Source organism: Ailuropoda melanoleuca, chromosome 7 (assembly GCF_002007445.2).
Source record: "Ailuropoda melanoleuca isolate Jingjing chromosome 7, ASM200744v2, whole genome shotgun sequence".
NCBI classification, from domain to species: domain Eukaryota; kingdom Metazoa; phylum Chordata; class Mammalia; order Carnivora; family Ursidae; genus Ailuropoda; species Ailuropoda melanoleuca.
The window spans coordinates 42,180,193-42,205,497 of NC_048224.1; positions in this window are offsets into that span (position 1 = coordinate 42,180,193).

The window sequence follows — 25,305 nt, forward strand, 5'->3', positions numbered from 1 at the left end:
ATTTTTAGAAACTCACAGTCATGTGGGGGAAAAGTTGACACGTGAATAGGCAAATTCTTTAAAAAAGAGATGGTTGGTATGATGTAGGGAAACACCAGGGACTTTTAGTCAGCCTGGGAGGGGAAAAGGGCCATGGGAGTCTTCCCTGCAGGAGACAACATCTGGTCTAAATCTCGAAGCATGTGAAGGATTTGACAGGATGCATCTACCAACCAGAGAATGGTAGAGGCATTCCAGGGATCAGGGAAAGCATGACTCAAGGCATGGTGTGCAACAGTGTGATAGGTTCAAGCAACCACAAGTAGTACTACGGCATAACTTTAATGCAGCACGGAGGGTGGAGTCAAGGAAAGAGAAGCTGGAAAGGGAGACAGAGGCCAGACTAGGTGGCTAACCGGGTATCCTAGCAAAATGAATAGTATCCTAGAAGTTTTGAGGATAAACTTTTTCCACTTTTTAAAATGGGCCTTCTGATCCCTGCCCAGCTACCCTAAAAGATTAGGGTGAAGATCGCTCAATAAAATGGCTGTAAGTGTGCTTAGAACAGGGTAATTATTAACTAATTAATACAAAGAAGACAAAAAACACTGGAATCTACTGGGCATTTCCTCTGGACCAGGATAGAGACTCAGGGCTGGCAGGAGATGCTGAGGACATGCTTAGTGGGTTTGGTAAGTCCCCCTGAGCTTTCTGTTCCTGGCAGCAGATGGGGGTAGGGCACCTGTGGGAGGGAGGATAGTAGCTAACCCTGAAGGGAGAGAAAAAAATACTTAAGAACTTGGCCTATTTTACAACTGCCCTGAGCAGGATCTGCCCCCTGCACCTCTGAGCTCCCCTCTCACACCCCAGCAACACAAAGATCCCAGAATGGCTTTTGAGATGTTGAAATCCAAACAACAGCAGCAATCTGAAGCTTTGTTTCCAGAAACTGTGCCCCCAACCTCCCTTCAGGTCTTACTTCCTGAGTATGTTAACCCTTTCCCACCCAGGCCTGCATCATGACACAGTTGAGCAAAGCCAAGAAAATGCCCTAGCTTCAGGCTCTTACATAGGCAGTGCCAGCTCCAGGGTGGGGAGATGACTGGGTTCTTGGGTGCTCGGAGAGCTGGAAAGTAGGGTTGTAATTGACAATGCTCCAGAACAAGGGTTTGTTCTTCGGAGTGTGTGTGTGTGTGTGTGTGTGTGGCGGCGGGGGGGGGGGTCCCATCCATGAAACTAGGAACTCTCAAGCCACATTCTTGGCATCAGCCTTCCTGGACCATTTACTATGGCCACTAAGGCTTGGACTGGTTATGGACTGATTGCTTCTGCTATTTTACTTTTAAAACGGGATGAGCTGGGATGGTGAGCCTGAACTCTGAGATATTGCAGTCTGGATCGGCCTAAATAAAATGACAGAGGATTGTCACAAGAAATGAAACAATGTGCTTCTTCAGTTTAGATTTACTCACTAGCTGCTGAGAAGCTGTTCAGTCTCAGGTATTGTGTTAGCACCCGGTAAGATCAATACGGCACTGCCCAGCCCTCCAGAAACTTGCAGCCCATTCATGGTGTGGGGCAGTGGCATTAGCTCCCAACCAGAAGCCAAAGGATTGCAATCCCTCCCCAGTTCTGCCACAGAGCTGTGCATGCCCACATACAAGGAAATGGCTTTTTGTCCACAAAAATTCTATCTTGGCAAAGAGGGACCATCTTAAAAACAAGGTCTGACAAGTCGTGCAGATTTATAGACAAATCTCTCAGTTGCTTTGTTTTCATAACAAAAATACTACTCAGTGAAAACACATTAACCTATTAAAGTCAATGCAAAGTGTGTGTATTTATAGAGATTATCTGACCAAATGGTAAAACAGGAGGCAAAGCTATCTATTACATTTTGCAATGTTTCCTGATGGACTGTTTGTGGTATTCAAGAATATACATGTCCACAGAATAAATTTCAAAAGAAAATAAATAGTGCTCTATTGTTAGGCAAGTTAGTCCTTGTGGCTTTTGGGTTAAAAAAAGACTAGACCTAAAAAAAAAAAAAAAAAAAAAAAAAACCCCAAAAAACAAAAAAAGAGTAGACCTCAGATGAATCAGATAAACGCAAAGGTAATGGGCTCTGGAAAGCTGTTAAATGACCTTAGGACGGATGGATCCATCTCAGGAGTTTGTATAAAACAGGTTCATGAAAAGTGAGAGTTGGAAGAAAAAGAAATGACTGAATATATGTATCATTTTAGGACTTGAATGGTAACTGAACTGACTGAATACATGGTAACTGAACTGACAAATTGAATAATGTAATAGACATTTTAGTGTTTCACCCACATCTCCCATGTTCAAATATCTAAACGGCCAAACATCTTGTCTCTCGGAATCTTTCTGGAAAAATGAGACAAGCCTTGATTAGATGCTGTCCTATGCCTCAGCACATATGGCAAGGGGCTGATGAAACCACTTGGTTTACGCAAAGGTACTACTATCTCCCACCTCCGAGCCTCGCTCAGTCTCCTGGTCTGTGAAGGGGAAGTGATGAAGTGCCTGCTTCCTCCCCTCACTGGAAATCATGGCACTTGGCAAGGCAGAAAGCTACGAAAAGCCATACATCTGCACACTGGCTTTATTTTGTATTTGATTCCCAGCTAATTGAGTTGGAGAGCCTCATTAAACAAATACACTTCTAGAACTGAACATTCTCTTCCCCAAGACTCAAAATGGGAAAAGTGAATTTCCTTTCTCTTATCTGTTACATAAATTTAGGAATTATAAGGCACCTCAGGAGGAAGGAAATGACTGTTGACTTTATGATACTTGGTGCCTTTCTTGCCCCCAACCAGATGGACCAAAGTGTAAGTGTCATGTAAGGAACATAATGACATTTAAGGGAGGGAATGTGAGAAGCAAATAAAGTTTTGCAAACTCACTTTTTTGAGTCCAGTTGATCTGAGACATTAGCTATCCCATGGGATGGATCATTCCAGAGATTTTTTTGTCTTAAATGGCCTCTGACACTTCTATACTTATTTATTTTAACTGGGGAGCCTAGAAATACAGTTTAGCTATATTGGTGTGCTCTGGCTAGCTATGCAGTCTTTATATAACTTGATTGGACACATCTATAGAAAGGAAGAGAGGAAATTTTTTCTTTAATGTAAAGTCTTCATAACAGAACTTTGTGCATTCTGAATTTATGTGTAGCTCATAGCTGCTGCTTCTCTCTGGAGAAGGAAAACCATGTTTAATATCTTGCTTTAAAGGCTTTTGCTTGTTCCAATCTTATTGCTGTAGAGCCTAGTTCAATCTGTGTGTATTTAAGAAAGAGGAAACAGGCTGGGAGCAAAATTGTGTGCTGGTCTCTTCCCAAAACAACTTTTTTCTTTTCTTTTTTTTTTTTTTTTTGCAAACCCTGAGAGCCTTTAAAAAGCTGCTTTGATTAGCTTCCACACCACTCCCCCCCACAAACACAGAGTGAGATGCTAGTTTGTGGCCCAGGATTAGAGAGAGAGAAGAGCCGCGACTCTCACGGGACAGCTTGGCCACTCAAGTCTTCCAAACCCAAGAGACTTTACATAAATTGGAGATGCCCTGGAAGGGCACCAGCAGCCTTTTGAGCTCTTTACCCATCACTAATTCTGGCTCCAGCTGGACTCCGGCTCGGGTGATGAAAGGGACTGAAAGCAGCAGGCTCAGCAAGCATTCTGGATGGGATCTATTCAAGCTGCATTTACTCACCCTGCATTATGGGGTTTCCATGGAAACAGGTGTATGTTGCAGTGTGTTATATGTGGAGGGGCTGTACCTTATAGTCTCCCCTTGTCAGGAAAATCTGATCACGTGCTACTTCCTTCCTAGTTGTCTGAATGGGCTCTACCATGAGTCAGTCCCCTCTTTCCATGAGATATGCACAGAGAGAAATGCCCAAGGCCAGAGTCCAAGATCCTGAAGCCACGGGTCCCACTGGAGACACAGGAGAATGGAGTCTGCTCTAAAGACACTTGGCATGATTGTGGCAGATCAGAAACTGAGGCCCGGCCCCTTTCCTATTCTCACTTGGCTCCCAGCCTTGGCTGGGTTTTGAGGGCCATGAGATGAAAAGATCATCTGGACATTGTTCATTGTGATTCTTTTTTAAAGGTGCTTTTCGTTAGGCAGCTGGTACCAAAGAGAACTCCATGCATGAGGCTGGAATAATTGTCCTCTAAGACATCCATCTATTGGTCATTTAACAAGCCTGAGAACTGGATGTTTGCTAACAGTTCATGGGATCACAGAGTTGTATTCAAAAGGAATCCAATTTAATGTCATTATTGTAGGAGGAAACATCCTTTCTCTTACTCTCCTGTTCCCACCCACCTTGGGTCATAAAATAAGAACCTCTCCCATCTGAGAACTTTCAGAGAGGAAGAATTGATTCTTCTTTCTAGTCCCCTCACTTACCCATCCCCACAAGAGACAGCATCACTTGTCTGGTAGTGACAAGGGTCTGAGTTCCGTTTGTCCGTATTTCTCTGCAGGGTGAGTCTATGTGTTAAAGATTGTGTACCATGTGACCTCTCTTGAGTTCTCATGTATCTTGGTGCTTGTCTTCTAGATTTTTAGACTATGATTTAAATTTATTTATCCAGTTTAGTGATTTTATTTATGAAGACTTAATTCAGGGTTGAAAAATCAGTAGCCCTGAAGATAAATCTTATCTTTTGATGTGTTATTGTTTCATTTGTAGAATAACTGTGGAGTTTTGATTTAGACATGAAACCTTAAGGATTGGGAGCCTGGGTGGCTCAGTCAGTTAAGCATCTGCCTTCGGCTCAGGTCATGATCCCAGGGTCCTGGGACTGAGCCCCACATGGGGCTCCCTGCTCAGCAGGGAGTATGCTTCTCCCTCTCCGTCTGCCTGCCTTTCCCCCTGCTTGTGCTCTCTCTCTCTCACTCGCTAGCTCTCTCTCTTTCAAATGAATAAATAAAATCTTTAAAAAAGAAACTTTAAGAATTGAGAGACTATACAGCACAATTCTGAACTTCCAACTGACCTTGGAAGATCTGGCAGTGTGGTCTCTACCTGGCAATCATTAGCAAGCAGGAGACAGCCAAGTCTGACCCTTAGGTGGGGCCAGGCTCTCCTGCTTGCCAGAGGGCCCTAGACACCCACTTCATACGTTTGCAATATCTAACACTCCAGTGTGCATTTGAGTGTGTGCCCTCTGCTAAAGTGAGGCTTGATACGAAGAGAGAATTCCTGATTCTCTCTAGAGAGGAGATCATTTGTTAAAGTTTGTGTGACAGGTAACGTTGTCCTTCAGTGTGTTACTGGGGAGTGTGTGGGAAGCCAGGATGTCCCCCATGGCTGGCTGGGTTAGGGCTTGCTCTTCTCATGTCAAAGGGCTGAGGTCTAATTGTAACAGCACCTGCCCAGGCACCGAAGAGCTGGCAGAGAGGAGGCAAAGGGCAGCTTCACCTGGGAAAAGCAGAGCTGGGTTCCAGAGAAGGAACAGGATTTCAGTAGGCAGAGAAGGAGAAAAAGGTTTCTAAGCTGAAGGGTCATTATGTTGGGGGGGGGGGAGAAAGAAAAAGGTAATCATAAAGCATATGAAACCTTAGAAGATTATAAATACTTTGGTATGCCTAAAATGTAGGACGTGTGATAGAGACTAGGGAAAGATGAGGCAGGGACCAGGTAACAAAGGGTCCTCCCTGGTCAATGGAAATCTGCTGAAAGTTAATTTTTAACTAATTTCTAATTACATAAGTAATGCACAATTACATTTTATTTGAAAGTTCTAAAACATTACAGATAAACTTCTCTTTGACATCTGTCTGATCCTTCTGCCTTCCTCACCTACCTAGAGCACCAGGGCTTCTCCAATTGGGACGCCCGCCATTTTGGGCTGGGTAATTCCTTACTGGAGAGGGCTGACCTGTACGCTGCGGGTGTTCGGCAGCATCCCCGACCTCCACCCACTTCACGCCTACAACACCACCACACTTCCCAACAGTTGAGATAACCACCAATGTTCTCTAGACATTGCCAAGTGTCCCATGGGGGCAAGAGCACTCCTAGTTGAGAACCATTGACCTAGCAGTAACCGGTGTCATCCATTTGCTGTAGAAGCTCACGGACCTATTTATCTACATTCACCTGTCCATATGTTTACCATGTTCTAGTCTTTTTTAGTTCATGTTCTGCTTTTCTTTTTCACATATGTACTATTATGTTACAGGCATCAATTTTTACAGTGTTTTCACATACCTGTGAGTTTGGGATAACTAAACATGCTGGTACGTAGGAAACTGTCAGGTTTTCTCTTTTTATTTTTATTTTTTAAATTTTTTAATTTTTTAAGATTTTATTTATTTATTCGACAGAGAGAGAGACAGCCAGTGAGAGAGGAAACACAAGCAGGGGAAGTGGGAGAGGAAGAAGCAGGCTCATAGCAGAGGAGCCTGATGTGGGGCTCGATCCCATAACGCCGGGATCACGCCCTGAGCCGAAGGCAGATGCTTAACTGCTGTGCCACCCAGGCGCCCCAGGTTTTCTCTTTTTAATGGCATAAATTCTGTAGTAGGGACTATATCACAGTTTATTTATCTATATCTATGTTATTGAACATTCACTTTGATTTTCTTTTCTTTTCTATTTTAAACAATCTTGCAAAGACTGTCCTAACACACATTGCCCCAAGCGCACAGAAGTCTGTCCCCAGGATACAAGACAGCCTTGCTGTTATTCATCTCCAAAATGACTACACCATTAACTGGATTCTTTGTGCTTCTTAGAGAATGCTTCTCTCCTATTGAAAACAACCCCAGAGGGAAAAGAAAAAGGGGGCAAGGGAGAGGAGGGCAGAGGCGAAAATGAAGAAAACAAAGAGGGGTTTACCAGCCACTCCACTGATTGGAACCACAGTGCTGCTGGGTATCAGTTCAGAAAGAAAAAAAAATGTTTTTGGTGAGGAGATGAATAGCGTGACTGAGTATTTCAGATGTCAAAGGAGGCATCCTGGCACAACAGGAGGGAGAGAGAAAGATGAAGTTTCCAGATTTGTTTCCCAAAGTTTCTCAAGACTTTGCCCCTCACCCTCTGATCTGATCCACAGCCAAAACCAACCAGCCTCCAATATGCCTTATCCCAAAGAAATGCATCCCTTTAATTCCTGCTTAAGCCAATTATCTGACATATGTCTTATGTTTTGAGAATACATACATATATATATATATATACTCTCAACAGACCCCCTTCCTTCATAGGCTGATAGGTTGGCACTGGATAGCCACCTCCAGCACAGGGCTGGACTCCCCCATGGGAAATTAGTTTATAACCTCGTCCTTGTTCATCTCACCACACTAGTGGGTGTTTAGTATCCCACAGCCTTCCCTGTACTATATCCGGAGGGAGGAGCGCCAGAGCCTTTGGGATTAATCAGCTCTGTTCTGGGAGAAGCTGAACCATAAGGTTCTCATTCTGTTTGGGCCCATGGCATGCCTGATGAGCAATTTCCCTCCCATCCTTTGAGATCTGGCTTCCCTTGGGAAATACTTTGACCTCCTTGTGCTCCTGACTTGCTTTTTGATGCTTCCCCCTATAATATCTTATATACTTCCTCTAATGCTTCATCTCCCAAGAGCAATACCTTGAGGGCAAGACTCCATCTAAGATAGTCCCATGTACCAGACTCTGTATAGCACTGCATTCCACTGGGCAGTGAGTCACAGAGCCAACCCAAATCAGGAGATAGAGAAAAGGACACCGCCTCACAATGGGAGGAGCCTAAAGTGTTACTGCAAAGAAACCTGGATAGAGGGAGGGAATTACTGCAGCTATTTTTATAAACAATCTATGCAAGACAGTTTTATTAAAATTAAAAATGCTTAGACTCAGTGACCTGATAATTCCACTTTACCTGAGAGAAAATTTACACATGTGCATAAGGAAATATACGTTAGGACATTCACAGCAAATCTGTCTGAAATGTAAAGCAAATAAACTCAAGGTCCAGTAACATAGATACAGATGTACTGTGATAGATGCACACTACAGAATACTACGTCATGTTAAAGAAACAAAACAAAACAACCTGACAGTTACCTAGGTACCAGCATGTTTAACTATCTTAAACACTTAGTCATGCGAAATAAGCAAGTCAAAAATTGATGCATATAACGTAACAGCACATACGTGAAAAAGAAAAAAAAGAGCACGTTCTATTGATAAACACATGTATGGGTAAATACACGGAAATGGGTCCAGGAACTTCTACTGCAAACAAATAACGCGAGTTACTGTTAGGTTGCTGGTTCTCAACGGGGGGCTATTTTGCCCCCATAGAACACAGGCGATATCAGGAGACATTCGGCAATGTTAGGAGATATTCTGGTTGTTAGAATTGGGGATGGAGTGATGCCACTGGCGTGTAGTAGGTGAAGGCCGGGATGGTGCTACTTATCCTACGGTGCACTGGACAGCCACCTCCAGCGAAGAATGATCCAGCCCCAAGTGTCAGTAGTACCCAGCCTGAGAAGCCCTGCTGCTCTGGCTAGCTAAAGTAGAGGTCAGAGTAAAAAGACGCATGTCAAAAAGAAGTTTATCTATCACGTTTTAGACCTTTTAAAAAAAGTGTAATTGTGAATTACTTATGCAATTACAAGTGACTGAAAATTGACCTTCAGTAGATTTCCACTGACCCTGGAGAACCATTTGTAAGCTGGTCTCTGCCTTGTCTCTCCCAGATTCCTAGTACACAGCCTACGTTTTAGACACGCCAAAATATTTATGCTGTTTCAAAGTTTCCTGACTGTCTTTATTTCACATGATGTTCTGAGCTCTAGATAGCTGCAGTGTTTATCCTACATTTCTACTTGGATGTCTAATAAGTAGGCCAACATTAACCTGAACAGAACAGACCTCGTGATTTCTACCAGCTCTGAGCTTGTTCTTCCCTCCATCGTTCCCTTATCAGGGCTTGACAACTCTCTCCCTCTGGCTGCCCATTTCCCTCACTTTCCACATCCACTTCACTCACAGCACCCGTCAGCTTTACCTGCAAGCTGTATCCTGAACTGACCATTTCTTACTACCTTCTGTCACTCTCCTGTCACCCTAAGTAAGCCATCTTTGTGTCTTTCCTAAGCCACAGAAAAGGACTAGAGGGGATGAAGGGGACTGGTGCCACATGGCCAGGAAAGCAGATTGTAGGGATTGAGAACAGAGCTGAAGAAAGCATGGTCTCTAAGAGGGTGTTACTGAGGACCAGAGTATGGAAATATGCCCTTTTTGGTAATAAAAGAAAATGCTAAATTAGTAGAATAAAAAACTTTACTCATGAAGACAGTTGGCTAATTTTTCAGGGAGTTTTTCCAAGCTGGGTTTCATGTGGTAATCAGACTTTGGGAGAGGATTTAGTCAGAGGGCACAGCAGCCCTTTGTTAGTGTGGCCACATGGCCCATGGTTTGCCATGGCAACAGAGGAGGACTGCTTGGTGTTCTTGAAGAGGAAGAGAGCACCAATATAGATCTGCTCAGTGAGTAGACCGAGGAGCCAGTCCAGGTTGGAGCCTGGGGTTGCAATTTCACCTATTTATGGCATTGAAGTGGAAGAACGATTATGTTTGATGAGCCCTGGAGTTTAAGTCAGAAACCAGTATAAATCCTCACTTTGAACCTGTACTAACTGAGCTTACTAAATAACTGAAGGTCTCACTTTCTTTAGCCACAAAATGGGTTTAATAATTTCTGGCTAACTTCTATTCAACATAGTGCTGGAAGTCCTAGCTAGAGCAATTAGACAAGAAAAAGAAATGAAAAGCATTCAAATCAGAAAGAAAGAAGTAAAACTGTCTGTTTGCAGATAACATGATTATATTTTAGAAAATCCTAAAAGCTCAACAAAAAACTGTTAGAAGTAATAAGCAAATTGAGTAAGGCACAGGATACAAAGTCAACATATGAAAAATCAGTGCTATTTCTATATACAAACCGTGAACTACCTGAAAGGGAAATTAAGAAAACACTTGCAATTACAATAGAAATAAAAAGAATAAAATATTTAGGAACAAACTGAACCAAAGAGGTAAAAGATTTGCACACCAAAAACTTATATTACATTAATGATGGAAATTAAAGAAAATAAAGATAAACAGAAAGGTATCCTGTGTTCACGCACTGGAGGAATTAATATTGTTAAAATGTTCACTCTACTCAAAATGATCCACAGAATTAATATAATCTTTATCAAATCTTAATGGCATTCTACCAAAAATAAAAAAAAAACAACAACACAGTACTAAATCTCACATGGAACCAGAATACTTAAAGCAAGAAGAAATACCAGAATACTGGGGCAAGAAGAAAAAAGCCAGAGGCATCACACCACCTGATTTCAAAATATACACAAAGCTGTAGTAATCAAAACAGTATGATACTGGAAGAAAAACAGACGTATAAACAAATGGAATGGCATAGACAGTGCAGAAATTACTCCATGAATCTACAGTCAACTGATCTTCCACTAGGATGCCAAGAACATACAATAGGTAAAAGATAGTCTCTTCAACTAATGGTGTTAGAAAAACTAGGTACCCACATGCTGAAGAAAGAATTTGAATCCTTATCTAATACCATTTACAAAAATCAACTCAAAATGGAATGAAGCCTTACATGTAAGACCTGGTGCCATAAAACTACTAGGAGAAAACAGGGAAATAGCTTCTTGACATTGGTCTGAGCAATGATTTTTTGGTTATGATTCCAAAAGCATAGGTAACAATAGCAAAAGTAGATAAGACTGAATCAAACTAAAAAGCTTCTTCACCCTGAAGAAAGAATCCACAGAGAGACAATGTATAGAATGGCAGATAATGTTTGCAAACCATATATCTGATAAGGGCCTAATATCCAAAATACATCAAGTGTTCAACTCCCTAGCACACTTGTTTTTTAAAGTGTATTTATGTGTTTTATTGAGGTACAACTCACATACCATAAAATTCTCCCTTTATAAGCGTACACTTCACTGGTTTTAGCATACTCACAAAGTTGTGGAACCATCATTACTACCTAGTTTTGGAACATTTACATTACCATAAAGTAAATTCTGTACTCACTGGCAGTTACTCCCCTATACCTTCCTCCTGCTTTCTGTCTCTATGGATTTTGTCTATTCTGTATATTTTATATAAATGGGATCATACAATATGTGCCCCTTTGTGTCTGGTTCCTTTACCACACCATGATATTTTCAAGGCTCAGTCATGTTGTAGAATGTATCAGTACTCCTGTCTTTTTTCATAGCTAAATAATATTCTATCATAGGAAAACATAAAGTCCACACAAAAACTTGTACACAAAAGTTCATAGAATTACTCATAGTAGTAAAGAGGTGACACAACCCAACATTTTGTAATTGATGAATGGATTTTTTGATTTATGGAGCTGGGAGCTCCCTGGTGGCAGGAACTATGTCTTATTCAAAGTTTTATACATAACAGGTATTAGGTGAATGGTCAATAAGTGAATGAATGAATGACTACTACCACTATAATAATTTGTAATAATTGACTATTACATTAATTATGATGGGATGACGATATTGAAAATGAGGGAAATTATTACTAATTAAGTAATGAGCTTGGTTAGATTTCTGACTCTCTCTAGATTTTGGTCCCCTTGTAATAAAATGGGGCTGATAGTGATGGTTAAAATAAAATCAGGGATGTGGTTATTATTCTTATTTGTAAACTTAATACCCCACTGTACCCTTCACCCCTTTGCCAGGCCTGCTGTATATACCATAACAACAGGCAATTGCTGAGCATTTAAGATATGTACTAGTAACCAAGAGGAAAGGACCCACTGCTTAAGAATTTCTTTGGATTGTATGATTTCACTCATATGTGGAATTTAAGAAACAAAACAAATGAAAAGATGCTCAACACCATTAATCATCAGAGAAATGCAAATTAAAAGCATAATGAGATATCACTTTACACCTGTCAGAATGGCTAAAATCAAATCACAAGAAATAACAAGTGTTAGTAAGGATGTGGAGAAACAGGAACCCTTATGCACTGTTGGTGGGAATGCAACTTGCTGCAGCCACTGTGGAGAACAGCATTGAGGTTTCTCAAAAAATTAAAAATAGAATTACCATATGATTCAGTAATTCCACTACTGGGTATTTACCCAAAGAAAATCAAAAAGATATATGCATCCCTATGTTTACTGTAGCATTATTATTATTATTTTTTAAAGATTTTATTTATTTATTTGACAGAGAGAGACAGCCAGCGAGAGAGAGAACACAAGCAGGGGGAGTGGGAGAGGAAGAAGCAGGCTCTTAGTGGAGGAGCCTGATGTGGGGCTCGATCCCAGAACACCAGGATCATGCTCTGAGCTGAAGGCAGACGCTAAACGACTGCACCACCCAAGTGCCCCTACTGTAGCATTATTTACAATAGCCAGGATATGGAAGCAACCCAAGTGTCCATTTGTAGTTGAATGGATAAAGATGTGATACACACACACACTGGGATATTATTCAGTCACAAAAAAGAATGATATCTTGTCATTTGCAACAACATGGATGGATATAGAGGGTATAATGCTAAGTAAAATAAGTCAGAGAAGACAAATACCATATGATTTCATTCATATGTGGAATTTAAGAAGCAAAAAAAATGAACAAACTAAAAAAAAAAAGAGACAAACAAACAAAAAACTAGACTCTTAAAAACAGAACAAATGGATGGTACCAGAAAGGATGTGGTGGTAGGGATGGGTGAAATAGGTGAAAGAGATTAAGAGTGCGCTTACTGTGATGAGCACTGAGTAACGTAGAGAATTGTAGAATCATTATACTGTATACCTGAAACCAACGTCACACTGTAGGTTAGTTATACTTCAATAAGAGGAAGGAAGGAAGGAAGGAAGGAAGGAAGGAAGGAAGGAAGGAAGGAAGGAAGGAAGAAAGAGGAAGAGAGAGAGAGGGAGAGAGAGAGTGGGAGGGAGGGAGGAAGGAAGGAAAGAAGGAAGAGAAAGGAAGAAACTTTTCAGACTTGAAATGGAAAAAAAAATGAATTTCTTTGTATCAAACAAAATTCCCATTCTTTCAGAGCTAAAACTACACTTGTTCTCCTGGATAGTATTAAATTAGTTCTAAAATGTTTATGAATCTCTGAAGAAAGGTTGAGGTTGTGGTTCATGCATTTTAGGATTTTAATGTTTGTTTCATGTTTTTCTCAACTTCAATTTTAAAAAAAAATCACTAAATCTAAAGCTTCCTAAGGCAGGACCATGTCTTTATCATCATGTCTTCAGTGACAAGCAGAAAGGTTGGCACTTAATAGGTGCCCCATTGATGTTTTCCGGATGACTAAACAGATACTTCATATAAAAAGGTGTCAGAACTGGTCTCTGGCCTCAGTGTGAACATGTGAACTCAGTGCTCCCCAGATTTCACCCCCAGACAAGTACCAGAAACAGTGAATTGGAGTAGATCCATCCAAAGAAATCATGCCTTCCAGACATGACCTGTTTCCCAGCCTAACTCGTTGGAAAGGGTATGACCTCGTGCAGGCTGACTGGGGACTGGCTTGCCGAAGGAGAAAGTCATGTCATGGGAAATGAAATATGGAACCTAGGGCCTTTCACAGACTGAGGGACAAAGCAGATTATTTGTGGTGGGGACAGAGACAGTCATTTAAGCTTGTATCTCCAGACTTAAAAAACAAAAAAAATATTCTAGCCAGTGTTTGTGGCTGAGCCCAGGAGAAACTAACCTCAGAGCCATATGGCTGATGGGAATAAGGATAAGGAGACTAATTTCATCTGTAAAATGATAGGCCTGAACGAGATAATGATCACTCATCTCTCCCAGCTCTGATGTGTGGTTTTTGGAGAAACCCTTCTGAGGGGGATGTGGTATCCCCCCCAGCACCCATGGCTAGGAGAGCCACGAAAGGCCCACATGGCTGCCATGGGGGTCCTGCTGGGGGTTTTCTGACTTTCTTCTGCAGCTGTGTGCATCCAGCATCCCTTCTTTCTGCTCGCGTGTGTTCTCCCACGGTACACACATATTACCTACACGACAGAGATGCTCACCCTGAGGGAGGAGGGCTTTCAGCCACACTCTGGTTTCTGGAGCCATCACATTCACTGGCGTGTTTCTAAAACAGAACCCTGACTTCCCTTTGAAAATTGTACCATAGCATCCATTGCATTGATTGAAGTCCAAATTCTTGTCACAAGACCCGAGACCCTAGAGTGTGGTAGGTAGGGTCTCATCCCTGGCTACCACCTCCCTCAGCTGCACTAGGTTGTTTGCTTTCCTTTTCTTGTTTTTCTTCACAAATACCATGTCTTCTCTCACCTGGAGCTTTTGCGTATATTGCTTTTTATACTCTTACAAAAACTCATGATCTTTAAATATGCGAACACACTGCAGCTCACCTCTGCTTAAAACTTCCAATGTCTTCCCGTTTACACAGAATATAACTCAAACATCTTACCATTCTTTACATGGTTTTACAAACGCTGGCCCTGTGCCCCTTCTATCTCATATCTTCTTTGCACTCTTGATGACAGTCACGATTGACTTCTTTTTGTGCCCAGAACATGCCAAGGACTGAATCTAAGACCCCTGCACTAGCACCTTACTGCTTGCACAGAAGTTGTCCAGATCATCGTACGGCTGGCTTCTCCGCCTTCCTGGGGTTTCTTTCAACTGAAATGAAACTTCTTGGAGTGGTCTTCTAAGATGACCAAGTCTAAAAATAGCTCCTTTCCACTGAAGTCTGTTTCATTTTCTACATGGCCTGGATTGCTTTCTGATATTTTTTAAATCACTTATTATTGACCAAAGACCTTGGCTATTACTGATCAAAGACCTTGGCTGTCATGTTCAATACTGGATTCTCAGTTTTTAGAATAGCTTCTAGAAGTGTTCAATACTCAGGACTTTGTGGAAGGAAGGTAGGAGGAAGGAAGGGAGGGAGGGAGATCTGTCATTATCCTGTCCTTCCTTTCACATGTCTAACTTCTAATTCCTCACTTAGACTTCACTTTCTCCAGGAAACCTTCCCCAACCTTGGAAGATGAGTTAGGTGACTCTCATCTGTGTTCCCTTAGTCGTTGCTACTTTTACAAAGTACTTATGATGCAAAAGTCTCTTTGCTTCTTGTCATTCTCCCCTTGACTATGTTTTTATAGGCAAAACCTTTGACCTGGACACTGCCACATTCCCAGTGCTTATCCTAGTCGGGAGCATCTGAATAATTTTAAAACTCAGAGTAAACTGTTTACTCTTTTGCTAAAAATATGAAGTGCTTCCTAGGTAGTCACTCTGCTATCCTCTGGGTTAATTCACTCAAGAATGAGAAGAGATTACTATTTTGGGTTCCTGGACCCAATTCCAACATGGAGGGGGGCTTCCCACACAACACCAAGCAATTCTTGGACACACCCTTTCAGAGAATTCAACTCAGTTTTGACACACTCTACCCAGAGATTGATCAGGTTCCACAGGTGAAGAGTTTAGTCCTACACGACTGTCTCTACCCACCCCACCCCAGAAGCCAGTCACAAGCCCAGCAGGCTATAAAACAGAGGCTCCTACCCTCTCCCGCTCGGTGGGTTTGATTAATGTGCTACAGCAGTTCATAGAACTTAGAGAAACATTTTGCTCATTAGGTCACCAGTTTCTTATAAAAGAATATAACTCAGGAACAGCCAGACAGAAGACATGCATAGCACAAGGCACAGGGAAAGGCTGTGGAGCTGCCATGCTCTCTCCAGGGCATCTTTCCCACCACCTCCAAGTGTTTGTTCACCAATACTGGAAGCACTCTGAGCCCTTTCCTTTGGGTTTTTATGGAGCCATTGGTGATTGAACTTAATCTCCAGGCCCCTCTCTCTCCCTAGAGGCCGGAGGTTGGAGGTTGGACTGAACATTCCAGCCCCCCAAATCACAGGGTTGGTTCTTCTGGCAACCAGCCTCCACCCTTCCTTACCTAAGGGCTTTCAAAAGTCATCTCATTAACATAACAAAAGACTGTTTTCATCTGGAAGGAAATTCCCAGGGCTTTAGGAGCTCCCTGCCAGAAACTGGAAGACCAAATCTATATTTCTTATAACAAATCACAGTATCACAGGGACTATTAGCGAGTACCCGCTAAGTGCTGGTGTTTTACTTATATTTTCTCCTCTGATTCTCATAAAAGCCGTCAGTAGGAGTAAAAGCTGACTCCCATTTTATGGAGAATTAAATTTATTAAATTTATGTGGGCATTAAGGCACAGGCAAAGCAATTGCTTGGTCAAACTAAAATAAAACATAGTGTCTGTCCTAACTCTGCATGTTCTCTTTCCAACACCTGTGCTCCACATAGCGGGACCCTGCAGCAGGCACACTTGGCGATTTTATTAGCCACCCTCCAATCAACAGCTGTCTTCCTGGTCGCTCTGAAAGGAGGCCATAATCAGAGGTCTAAACTTGAGGCCCTGGCTCCAGGCACCCCCTGGGGAAGTGGCCGATTGAGGCCTGTATTATCACCTGGCTAAGTCCCAGTGTTGATCTGCCCCCTTCCCTGAGTGTCTCCTGGCAACCCTCTTCTGCAAATAAGATAAAAAGAGAAAATGGAGGGGCATTCATGGATGGTTGGTGATGACTTGTTTTTTGAAAGAAAGTGTACTGCAAAAATCCTGAGTGTACAGGTGCCGGCTTCTTTCCTCCCAGGCATTGAGGTTGCTGGCAGGGCTGACAACTGATCAGCGTAGGCAGTCACCTCCAGCCTCACTGGTACCTGCTCAGTTAGCTCCTTTTGCTCTTTGACCCCATGCCCAGTCTTTGCTGCGTCCCCTACAATCCTGGCTTAGCGTCTTCAGAGCTCACTGCAGGGGATTCATAGGGAAACAGCAGCCAAATCTAATTGGGCAAATGAAAACTCCACAATCTGGGCAGGTAACAGCTCAAGTGCTCTGCAGGACCCCAGAACCAGCGGGCTTGTCACCCCTCAGTCTCCCCTGAAAAGCTCAGTGTGAAAACCTCTGCTTTGGGGATCACTCTTCCACATACCATTTAGAGGGGTCCTCCTCACCAGTCAGAGTCTGGTGGTGACAGGCAGTCACTTCCTTTCTCAGCCTTGATGGGGACAGATGTCAGAGGCTCTGGGAGAAGTCAGGACACCCAAAACTGGAGGAGCCGGTCTCGCCGTAAACTCACTGTGTCATGACCTTGGGAAAGTCATTCTTCCTTTTTGAGGGTTGGCTTCCTGAGCCACACATTGAGTGGTCCATACACGTAGTGATGCGTATTGTCATCTTAGCTCAAGAGCCTCCTCTGGCTTTTTAATTTTGTGATTTTAAAGATGTGCTAAACCAACAGAGAATGCTGCCCACCATTGATTAAGTAGAAGAAGCAAGTTCCAGACTGCTACAGATGTGGGAAACAAAGGCAGAAGGAAATGTAGATAAAATTAACTGTCCCTAGAACTTGCAGCCCACTGACAAATACTTGAGAGGCTGGCAGAGTATAATGTTCCCCCAGGTAATTCCCACCTTGCTAGAGGGAAAAACTACCCTAGTTTGACAATAGCCTGGCCTCCAGTATCCTGTGAATCACCTTTAGCTTGTGAAAATCCTTTTGGAACTTCCCTTCGTCTTTACCCCCTCCATCCCACCCCCTAAAGTATACAATCAGTTGCTCCTCACAAGCCTGGGGCAGCTCTTTCTGCCCACAAGGTCCTATCTCTGTGCTTTTATAAAACCACCATTCTGTACCAAAGACATCTCAATAATTCCTTCTTGGCTCTGGACCCCAAACACCAACATACTCCAAAACACATCACCAGCAGAGCAGTCCACTGTTGGTTGAAATACGTAACTGATGGGGAAAACAAAGGCAGAAGAAAAATTATTAAATTTCGTTACTACCTACAGTCCATTGACAAGTCCTTGAAACAGGCACAGTGACCTTCCTCTAGGGACTCAACTGCCTCAACGTTGATACTTTGCTAAGGGCCAAAGGCAGTCCTAGCCCGAACCCCAGGATCCTCTAAGTCTACTTTAACATACAAAAATGTCTTTGGAAACTTCCTTTGTCTCTAAAACCCCCAAGATACAGGTTGGCAATCACCCCCTAAGCATACTGATGAGGGAAAAGAAGGTAAGCGGAGGGCAAAGCAGAAGCTGACACCCCACAAACTACCCCCACCATGGGATATATGTGACATTCCTCATGCACTCCTGGCTGCCCTAAAGCTAATTGGAAAGGAAAAAGTTGTAGAGATACGAGTCTCCTTCAGTTTACAAGTGTCTTAGCAATCTACAAGAACAAAGCATTTCTATCAGTAACCTAGCTTCCAGAAGAGATTGTAAGTACAATTAAATGTCCTTATAACCTGCAGCCCATTGACAGATACTTGAGGCGGGCAGAACGTATTTTTCCTCCAGAAGTTCCCAACTGTCTTCCTGTTAACGCCTTGCTACAGGGAAAAACAACCTTACCTTGACAATGGCAAGGCCTTGTATCCTGTGAGTCTTCTTTAACATATGAAAATCCTTTTGAAATCTCCCGTTTCCTTACCTCCTCCAACCCCATAGTATATAATCAGCCACCCCTCACAACCCCAGGGGAGCACCTCTTTCTGCCCCCATGCTTTAATAAACTACCATTTTGTACCAAAGACGTCTCAAGAATTCTTAGTCGTTGGCTCCAGACCTCATCCCACTGAACGTCACCTATATTCCAAAACTACATTACATGACCCACTGATATACATCCAAAGGGTCTCATGACTGAGTTTCTAATAAACAGTAATAAATGACCCTTCCTAACAATAGCTAGCCCCCTCAGGATCTTGGAAACCTTGCTTCCAAAATATCTGGGAGGCTTACACTATCCCTAACCCCGTCCCAGCTTGATATATAATCATCACCCCCTCATGAGCCCATCGACCCATCGCAGCTCTTTCTGCCCAGAGAACTTGTCCCCCTGCTTTAATAAAACCACCTTTTTGGGGCGCCTGGGTGGCACAGCGGTTAAGCGTCTGCCTTTGGCTCAGGGCGTGATCCTGGCGTTACGGGATCGGGCCCCACATCAGGCTCCTCTGCTATGAGCCTGCTTCTTCCTCTCCCACTCTCCCTGCTTGTGTTCCCTCTCTCGCTGGCTGTCTCTATCTCTGTCAAATAAATAAATAAAATCTTAAAAAAAAAATAAATAAAACCACCTTTTTGCACCAAAGACGTCTCAAGAATCTGTTCTTGGCTGCCGGCTCCGAACCCTAATGTCTTTCCTACATCACATGTCTTTCTAACAAGTGTTGTTTTTGGTAATTTAAAATAATTACCAACATACTAAAAGCAACCTTTTGTTAAATTTATCATTTCAACAGTTAATCAATTCATTCCAAAGGCTGCTTTGATGCCTACTTGATACCAGGCTTTGGGATACAGAAGTGAATAAAATAGAGTTGCTGTCCTGGAGGAGTCTAAAGTCTTGGGAGTTTGGGAAGACTCATGATTTATTTTTAAAAGAGTCTTACAAAGTAATTGCCCTGCAGTTGAGGCTGGCCTGCCTCCATGTCTGATAAATAGAAAGGACACTGACAGCCCCTTTTCTTATGACAAAGAGTGTATTGTTCACATTCTCTTCAGTGTCACATCCTCTCCTTAGTGTTTCCACTGAACTTGCCCTTCCTAAACTCCTACCCAACCTTGAGTTTGTGCCAATAATTTAGTACTTAGTCATACACATCTTCTTTCCCTATTTCCACCTCCTCACCCCCCATTCCCTCCTTACTTCACTCCAATGAGACTCTGTCCCTTCCATTCCACTGAGAGTTTTCTTGTCAAGGTTACAATGCTATAGATGTTTCATTGCTCACATGCCTGAGCACGCATGCACACACACACACACACCCAGAAAGACAAACATGCATATCTGCAATAATGTCCATTGGCAGATGGACTGTTGACATCCTCCTGATGCTGCCTCCTAGAGCTGGTGGACTATACTTGGGTTCTTTAGTGACTTGCACATGACCTTTCATCCTTGGTCCCTGTTTATGTCGGCAGCCTCACCCCTACTTTGCTGATTCAGGATTCTATCTTCCCTTAGTGTGTCCTTCCCACCACCATACCTTTATTCATGCTGCTCTCCCTGCTTGGAATGACCATCCTCTTCTCGCCTAACTAGAACATTCCTACTCATCTCTGCAGTGAACAATTTTCTGTCTTATTCCCCTCACTCTTTTTTTTTTAAGTTATCCTCTGTTCCCTCTTCCTAGAGTACCTTGATTTCCCTTTGGGGAATTATGTCTTTCCTACTGTTGGCAGAGATGCCTTCTGGATTCTTCATCTCACCTACTTGGTACAGACATGGAATGGGCATTAACCAAATCTCAGCCAACCGCATTTTTCTCTAGAAGAATGCATGTAACATATGAATTATTTTATTCCATCAATGTTTCTGGGTCCAGATACCAGGAAATATCAGCCACCAAAGCCCTCTAGAGCAGCCTGGCTCCCATGCATTTCAGTCTTTTCCTTTGGCTTCTTCTCCTGACCTTAGACCTTATTCATTCCCAACATATGCCTTTTCAGATTAGGTCATTCAAAATTGGTTTCTTCTCCTTGCAACAGAAAAATGGCAACAATAAGAAGAAATACATCCTTTAAGACTCAGATAGGTGGTGAACGTCCCTGCAAAGTTTACTATGTCTTTCCTTAGCCCCTTGTTGCTCTAGTAGACCCCTCTCCTTTAGCATTATAACTGACTTCTCCCTGCATAGGCTCCCTGGGGGTAGAGATCACAGCTCATTCAGTGTTGTGCCCCTAGAGCCTAGGACTCACTTTATCTAGCATACCATTGGGGTCCAGATGAAGTCTGTTCAAGAGTGAATGAAGAATCCGAACTCCTGTACCTACAGGGCTAGTATATTCTCTCTTCTTGACCAAGATAATGACTTGACCGGGTATTTTCCTTTTTAAAGAAGTTAAATTTCAACTCAAGTGTCCATCGAGAGATGAATGGATAAAGACGTAGCACACACATGCAACAGACTATTGCTCAGCCATAAAAAAAAGAATGAAATCTTGCCATTTGCAACAATATGGGTGGATCTAGAGGGTATTATGTTAAGCAGAATACAATTCCCAAAGCACACCAGGAATTTTAAATAGAGAAGCCTTAATATAAGAAAGAGACTATATGTGTGTTAGAAAGCTGACTGAGCAAAGAGGGGATGCCAGGTAATCCAGACATTAGTAATTAGAGCTAGTAACTGCTATCCCTTGGGCAGCCAGAACAAAAAAAGAAAGAAGAAATTAGGAACTAAGAGAAGGATCCCTGCATTGCTGATTCTCCTAACTCTGAGAGGGGGTGGGTGTTGTCCCAGGTGCTTCAACCTCTGAGAAGGGCACCCTGTGGCCAGTGAGGTGCCCGAAAGCTGGTGCTCAGACCTCAGTGGGGGTACGTTTTGGCCAGTGCCAGAACTCTCAGAATGTGAGCTTCTAGGGAGACATCCCACAGTGGATACCAGGAGTGCTGAAGGAACCTGGAGGCTGGAACCACAGCTGTCTTGCTTCTGGAAGATGTCTGACAGGATCTGGGAAGAGGAAGAAAAGCTTCATCTTGCCACCTTCTAGTCCCCTGTCAAGGGAGCCGAATGGGACGTGAGCCAGCAAGAACTGTGGGAAATATAGTTTGCAGGTTCCCAGCTCCAGCATAACTCTATAGAATACAGAAGGCAGCGGGGAGTCTTGGGCCTGAGAGACTCTGGGTAAATAACTGACATACATAATTCCCATAAAAAGTGACTACATAAAGTTGGCCTCCAAGCTAACGTGACAAAATACAGCCTCCCTATTTGTAACCCATTTCCAGCACAGTTCCCACTAACCCTCGAATAAGAAATTACAGCTTGGGATAGGACCTCCGTGGGAAATTCTGGTGCCAATATAAAAAGTGGCTCCAAAGTCAGAGCATTCCTGTGAGCCATGACACATGGAGCCCATGATTTATTTTAGCTTTTCCTTATTATTATTATTATTATTTTGCCTCCTTCTGCAGTCCTGGTTCCAAGAACTTCTTCTGGGCCAGATGCCCCCATGGCTCAGATGTTTGGAAATGGGGCCATTTCCTACAAAGCCTGCTGCTCTTCAGACCACCCTGCCAAACCCCTTGCTGTGCGCAGCCACACCCTCTCCTCCAGGCTTGCATTGCTCCACGTGTCCCCACCCCACATGTCACCACCCTCTTCCTTCAGAAGAGAACGCCATAACTTGACACATCCCATTTCCAGACTCAGTTCCTTTTCTTCTTCATTGTCTACCACTTTTGCTCATTCCTTCACTCTGAGGTTGGATAGAAGTCCTTGGATGTCTTTCTAATTATTATGCTCTTCTCCTACGATTACCATGTAAAGAGTGCCCTTTTCCTATAGTGACAGTGAAATTCTGAGGCTATGTGAAGCTTTAATTGCTTCATACAACCACAATTTTTTTTTCATCTACAACCTCACTGACCCACTGTTAGGTTTTGGGATCCAAATGATCATATTTAAATCCTGACTCCAGGGGTGCCCGGGTGGCACAGTTGGTTAAGCATACGACTCTTGGTTTTGACTCAGGCCATGATCTCAAGGGTTGTGAGACTGAGTTCCACAGCGGGCTCCAAGTTCAGCAAGGAATCTGCTTGAGACTCTCCCTCTCCATCTGCCCCCTGCTCCTGCTCTCTCCCTCTCTTTCAAAGAAATAAATTAATCTTAAAAAAAAATCCTGACTCCTACTTGAAAAGCTACCTAGATTCTTCTGAACATTAGTTTTGTCTACTTTAAAAGAGGACTAATACCTACTTATAGAATATTAGATGACACATGCTGTTGCTGCATCTGGCACAGAGTAGGACAAGGGCAATCTTCATTCTCTTTCTGCAAGTGAGAGTGGTATTGTTCTCACACACATATGGGGAAAGGAGGACAAAGCATTATATAAGTCTAGCCTGGGCCATATAGTGGATTTCATAATAAGAAAGGATTTAAGAGAAGAATCTGAGCAATGCTATGTGGAGAATTATTTTTGTTCTTATAAGAAGACAAGAGTGATATTATGACCAGATGAGTTCCTACTGTAGACTGACTTCCCCCTCTCAATTTTACCCCTGTGCACATCTGTTATTTGTGTAAGAAGGGGAATAAAGAGGGGAGAGCTGGGAGCAAAAGCATGGGGCTGGGACAATATGGGATATTCCTAGGGAAAGAATGGCAGATTAAGGGCTAGAAAGGTGACTCTGAATCACACTATCTAGATCCTTGAATGCTTGGCAAAGGAGTTTTCATTTTATTACTTAGGTAATAGAAAGTCAAAATCAGAAAGAGTAAAAAAATTAAGGATCTTGTAAAATGGATTTGACATTTTATATATAAAAGCTTTTACTTAAGGAATGGCAGACAAAGGGATTCAGAAAAATTCAAGATCCAGGGTGATTTATCTTCTGCAATTCTTTTTCCCCCACAAAAGATTTTAGGAAATATATACTTAAGGTAAGTGCCAGAGGCTGAGCTGTGAGCTGTTCCTGTCATTTTATTTCCCTTTTTTCCATTCACATAGGACACGACTTGTGTTTGCTTCAAACACAAAAGAGATTCCACCAATGGTCCAACTGTGATTCTATGCAAGAGAGGTGATGGGTCTCATCATGGATCTGTTCTGGTAGGAGCATTTGGTCTAGAACAAGATCATTGCTGCTTTAAGGACCTAATGTTCTGGAACAGATGCATAAAGTGACCAGGGTAATCAATATGGTAAACATAATGAGAAGCATGGGCAAGTACTGGATCCTCCAGGTGGGGTTTGTAGGGCTTCAGGGAAAGTTTTCTGGAAACCACACATAGTAGAAAGGGATGACTAAGCTAAGTTATCCCTTAAAGAATAATGAGGGTCAACCACTAGGAGGAAGAGCAGGAACCAGAGAGAGTCAGGCAGAGGAACAATCGAGGGAACATGCAGAGATGAGAAGCATCCCAGTGCATCAGGGCTGACCACAAGTAATCTGGGGTCCTGGGTGCTGAGCAGGTGAGGCAAGACCAGAAGATTAAGTCTAATATGCTTGGCCCAGAAGCTTGCACTTCATCTTGTAGCTGATGTGGGTATGTTAAGGGGCTCTGAGCAGAAGAGGGATACTGTGGAATTCACATTCTATTCTGTTCTAGTGGCTGCATGAAGGAGAGAGCAAGATGAGAGGAGACACACCAGATGGGAGGTGTTGGCAGTATTTTAGGAAGGCACAAGGGATGGGACCACAGGGGTGCCTAGGAGAGTATGGAAATAGGGTCTGTGGAAGTTGGCAGTTGATTGAAACAGGGAGATGAGATGTCCCAGATGTCTAGCCATGGACGGGTGGACACTGCTGCCCACCACAAGACAGGTGACACATGAGGAGGTGCCACTCTGGGGAAACACAATATGCTCAGCTTTAGAAGCCATGAATTTGAGTGGCCTTGAGGAAGCAGAAAACTCATCCCCTCAGCTGGACCACTGAGCACCAATTTCCGCATCTCATTTAAGAATGGGAAACTCACACCTGGTTTTCAGGGAAAGATTAATTTGCCCAAGGAACTCGAGGTGGTGCTTTTACCAGACTCATTTCATTAGAACCCTCTTTACACTAACTTTAAAGAAAGAAACAAACTCTGTCTTCAAAGTGGACACAAGCTCCTTTCTGAATCAAAGGTTCTGGTTCTGTTGGTCATCTTAAGCCTTGGAAAATCCCCCTCCCTGCAGAACCGGCCCTTGGGTTTCACATGTGTCCCTGTGTGATGTTCTTTCTGCCTTGTCTTGGTAGCATAGTGACAGATCACAGCATGAGGATCCCAGAGGTGGAAAGGATCCTGCTGAGAATACTTATCAAAAAATTCAAAAGTCTTGAGAAATAAAGATGATTCAGAAAGAATTCTGAAATTTGTGAAAGCTTTTGAAATAATCTTTGTTTCATATTCATTTCCCTCATATTTCCAAAGATTTTGAAATTCAATTCACTCTTAAATATTGCCTGTTTCTGTCAGAGTAGGGATGCATGATTTTTTCATCTCTATAAAAGCCATCTGTTTTGAACCCAAAGATTTTTTTCCAGTGGCAAGACAGAAAGGGGGACAGAACAAAAACCCTCAGCCCACATTTACTACTAGTAAGCCATGAAATAAACAAGTCTCACTATCCTCACCACATGTGCTCTTGGAACAAAAGGGACTTTGGTGTGACGGATCCAATTTTTGCTATGAACTGTGAACTAGCATATTTTTAACTTAGCTTCTGAGGTTGATGAAGGGAGCTTTC